Raw genomic sequence first — 5188 nt, 5'->3', positions numbered from 1 at the left:
ACACACACACACACAGGCACAAAAATGTTAGTTGAAAGCAGTGGCGGTTCGTAGATAAAATTATTTGGGGTGCTGCTTCAGAAAATTTTTAGCCGTTGTTTTAATATTGTGTAAGAGGAAACAAACATATAAAAAGAATATTTATACATAAACTTGATCAGTTCGCATTTTAGCTACTGCTGGGTAGTGTGTCTAATTTGTTCACTGAACATCGCCGCGGATTACCCCTTGGTTTTCAAAAATCCCCCCTAGATAACAAAATCTGCCCCATTTTTCAAATCCTGGCAGCAACATTGAAGCTGGAAACAGGATAATAATCTAATTCTACACTTTATCACATTCAAGAATATAAACACGTTTTTAAGCACAACACACGCGGAGTCAAAAAGAAACACTATCTTTCACCGGCACTGCATGAACGATAACGCTTCCTCTCCCTAACATGAAGCTTCTTATCTCGGACATGTGCGCATGCGCACGACAGCCAAACACCGCGTTGCTGGAACTGTGGAGCGCACAGTTCTATACAAGGTTTTTGTACTTTTTTCATAAACTAGGGGATGACTACTGACATTAAGCTTAAGGATTATATAATGCACAAGTATAAAGAAAGAATTAAAGAAAAAAGGACTCATTATATTGAATGTTATCGATAATATCGAATAGGGAGTGCTGCAGTTCCGCAGTGCCTATACACGAGCCCCCATTGGTTGAAAATATCTATTTCTTCATGATGGAAATTTGATTGAAGGACTGGTTTCGTCTTTTGCACTAACAGTTTGTTGGAATAAGAAGATAAAAGAAACACTGCATAGTATGGGTGTTGTTTACACGAGTATAAGAGAGAAAGAAGGTAATCTACCAATGTAATAAAAAAATGAAGATACAATAGCTTTCTTTATGTCTCCCCAAGAAGCGGGATTCACCGAAACATGGAGTGAAATCTCTTACATCTCAAAAGAGAGAGGGTTAGATACTACTTGTGTTGTCTTCAAGAACGAAAGAGAGAAATAAACTTAGGACATCGCACACTTGTTCAAATTATTATTGTTAGGAGATAGGTTTGGTTGTCATTAAAATCGTTAGAGAAAATGCTTGGTGGTATTTGTTCCGGCTCTTTACGGTCTGAGTTTAAATCCCATCGAGGTGAATTTTGCATTTCATCCTTCTGAAGTCGATAGAATAAATACCAGCCAAGCACTATTCTCTCCCCATAATACATCTTGCCTTGTGCTCCTGTAAAATATTATACAGGGTGTCCCAAAAAGATGTACCCACTCTTTGACTTCCCAGTACTCATGCATTTTGTGTTCAAGTAGATATTTATTGATATACATACAATCCTAAAAAGTTAAATTAATTTCAGGAAAATAAATTGTTGTAGAAACGATTATTTATTGTCATTAAGAATTATTTAATGTTCTCTCTCATTCCTGCGTATTCGCAAATGTTCAAACTGCCTTCCTTCATTTTCTAAACAAAGCTGATAACGTCCAACAATGGATTCGACAACATTGCCAAACATTTCATTTGGAATTGCAAGACATTGTATTCGAATTTCATTTTTCAAATCATCAACTGTCACTGGTTTTGCAGCGTAAACCTTATCTTTCCCATAAAAAAAAAATCCATTGGCGTGAGGTCTGGGAACGTGCAGGAAATTCAACGCTACCTCTCCTCCCAATCCATTTGTTTGGATTTGTTGCATCGAGGTAAGCCCGTACATCACGATGGTAGTGAGGAGGAGCTCCATCTTGCTGGAAGTAAATCTCTTCGTCCCCAAACATTTCTTCAATTCGTGGACCAACATTTTCCATCAATAAGTTTAAGTAAACTGGGCCACTGACAGTTTGGTAAAAAAAAAATGGTCCAACGATACCCAATGTTGACATTCCACACCACACTGTAACGCCTGGTAGGTTCAGATGCTGTTCCATAGTAAAATGTGGATTTTCACGGGCCCAATATGTGCAATTATGTCGGTTGACTGAACCATTTAACTTGAAGGTGGCTTCATCGCTCCATAAGATTTTCTCTGGAAACGTTGCATCCTCTGCGAATTTGTTCAGACACCATTCGCAAAATTGAACTCTCCGATCAGGATCGTCTTCATTGAGGGCTTGATTTAATGTTGGAACGTAACTTTTCCAATGAGCTCGTTTCAACATCCGATGAACACTCGATTTTGGGATTACTATCTCACGACTCAATTGTCTTACGGATTTCTTTGGGGATCGGGAAAGGGTTTCCATTAATTGGTTGTGTCTATTGGGGCTGGTGGATGTTCGTGGTCTTCCAGAGCGTTGCTTATTAACGTTCTGCACAGTTCCGTATGCTTCAAATTTATCTCTGATGCGAGCAATAGTGCGTCGTGTTGGTGGTGTCTTCTGAAACTGTCTGTTAAATTGTCTTTGCACTTCCGTGACATTTTCGTGCTTCCAGTAACACTTTAATATAATTTATTTTTCCTCAAACGTTAGTTGTGCATTTGCCATTGTGAAGGGTTAGTTGCGTCCGAAATATAAAAAAAACAATACATTAGTAATCGTCTGTCAAAAAGTGAGTACATCTTTTTGGGACACCCTGTATTTGCTGTTTTCCCATGATGTTGGCATTGTAACCGGTTTAATAACACTGCGCACCAGACCACAACTAGTGGTCTTGCATAAGAAGTATTTTTATTCTTTCTGCTATTAGGGCCCTTCTGTGTTCTTATCTAGGAGGCGCAATGGCCCAGTGGTTAGGGCAGCGGACTCGTGGTCATAGTATCGCGGTTTCGATTCCCAGACCGGGCGTTGTGAGTGTTTATTGAGCAAAAACACCTAAAGTTCCACAAGGCTCCGGCAGGGGATGGTGACGAACCCTGCCGTACTCTTTCACCACAACTTTCTCTCACTCTTTCTTCCTGTTTCTATTGTACTTGTAATTCAAAGGGTCAGCCTTGTCACACTATGTCACGCTGAATATCCCCGAGAACTACGTTAAGGGTACACGTGTCTGTGGAGTGCTCAGCCACTTGCACGTTAATTTCACGAGCAGGCTGTTCCGTTGATCGGATCAACTGGAACCCTCAACGTCGTAAGCGACGGAGTGCCAACAACAACAATGTTCTTATCTATCCTTATTTTGTATTGAGGACTTTCAAGACACGTCGTGCTGTTTCAAGTAAATAAGTTTTCTGCACCTGCTCTCCTATTAAATTCTAACTTTCCCAAGTTTGACTCTGGTATTTATCGTCTGTTTCCCATGTTCTTATAGATAATTAGTGGACGCATGACCTTATCAACATTTATATTCTAGCATTTGAGAACATTTTTACTTCAGGTTTGTGTAATATATTACTTTTCCTTTTTCTATTTACTTAACTCTGCTATCAAGTGGGTATGCTGAATCAATTACAAGATACTTTCTTCATATCGACGTTCATAATATCCAATTTGTTGGTCTGTTATCTACTTTGGCTTAGTGAAGGTGCACTCCAAAGCAAACTCATTTAATCGTTTTCAAGAGCTTTTTTCTGCGCCGACAAACTGGGTCTTTTCTGTATATACAAAACCGAACATCTTGCAAAGAATTCCACTGAATTATTGCAACAGTCTTATCCTCTCTGCACAATTTTACAAACTTTGAATGAACTCTGAGCATACTGAGCTATAACTGAATGTTTTGTTACACATTCTACATAAAGGTGAACGGTTCCGCTTATTTATCACTCTCTTGATCCATTTTAATCTTACAGACGGCTTCTGTGCTGCTAAAATTAATCCCCCAATTGTTTTTGTCATTCTTTATTGTAAGCAGAGAATGGTATTTTTTCTTTCAAAATTTGACTTATTTTTCACATTTCCTGTTTTATTTTTCTCTGTGAACTCTACCAGCTCCGTTAAAAACAGATCTCTTACACGGACTTAGGAATAACTTCCTCCTCAGAGAATGTCCCCGGTTTGATTACTCCTCAGAGAATGTCTCCGGTTTGATTACTGTAGACGAACAATCACTTCAATATTCATAAATCTCTCCTTTCCGGTATAAAGGCTCACATCTGGTTGGAGATTCAGGCTACTGTACAGTGTGAGTCGCTTTCTCGTCTTAATGTCGTAATTTTTAAATTTATCCTTTCTCTACTCAATCCAATGATTGAGCATAACTTATTAGTGATGCTGCCCTCGAGTTGATTGTTAGTATGTTATTTCCTGGATTTAAAAATCAATTTGGATTAAAAAAATTTTAATTCTAAGGAGATATTCTTTACTGAGGACTTCCTTCATTTATGTACCTTTAATTTTATCCCTTTCTGGTACTCCACGATCGCTGTGGTCTATTTTATAGACAAACCACTTCGCCTAAATTTCTGACCTCGTGTCTATCATTTTTGCGGCTTTTAGTTGCGACTCTCTATATTCTTAGTTTCAACAGAGGGCAACTTTGCTTTTCATCCTTTCGAGATTGATAAAATAAAGCACCAACGAAGTGCTGGGATCAGTGAAATCAACTTAACCCTTAACTTAAAATCAATCCGACTCCTTTGTAAAGGTTTCCCTGCCAGCTTCCTTTGGCCAGAAAGGGCCAGCAGTTTTCCTTTGTCTGATGGCCCTGGCAAAAGAAGTTGCGTGGTAGACACGATTGAAAAGATTGGAGACAGACATTTTCCTTTTCGGTCAAGCGTCATCGACTTTTTCTAGTTCCACTTACGAGGGAAAGTGAGTGTGGAGAGTGATGTGCTGCTTCCCAGTAAATTTATAAATAGGTCGATGAATGTAGAGAGTATGTCCCAAGTGAGTGGATTTGCCTGTAAGCTGAAAAGTATCGGGAACGATGAGCACTTCCCATGGTAGTCTTAGTGACCAGAGTGATATGGGTCATGTGGGGTTCATTGGTTGCCCCTGGGTCATTCTTCCTCTATTGCGGAATATTTTTTCAAACTTTCTTGTTATTGCTTTTATTGTTCACACTTGTTTATATAAATCCTACTCCTTTTGTATTGTCGTGAATGTATTCTTGCACCATTTTTGTGGTCAATAAAGAATTATTATTATTATTATTATTATTATTATTATTATTATTATTATTATTATTATTATCTTCAAGTACTGGGGTTGATGTAATCGACTAGCCCTCTCCCTCAAATACCAGGCTTTGTACCTATAGTAGAAAAGATTATTATTATTATTATTATTATTATTATTAT

The 5188-nt window shown here is 38.3% G+C and overlaps 1 protein-coding gene across 3 annotated transcripts in view; it reads left to right on the top strand.

Annotated features, from left to right (window-relative positions):
• LOC106874530 (PC3-like endoprotease variant B) overlaps window positions 1-5188 on the top strand; it is a 166646-nt gene that overhangs the window by 67677 nt on the left and 93781 nt on the right. The window lies entirely within an intron of this gene.

This window comes from Octopus bimaculoides, chromosome 19 (assembly GCF_001194135.2).
Source record: "Octopus bimaculoides isolate UCB-OBI-ISO-001 chromosome 19, ASM119413v2, whole genome shotgun sequence".
NCBI classification, from domain to species: domain Eukaryota; kingdom Metazoa; phylum Mollusca; class Cephalopoda; order Octopoda; family Octopodidae; genus Octopus; species Octopus bimaculoides.
This window is presented reverse-complemented; position numbering and strand designations above follow the sequence as displayed.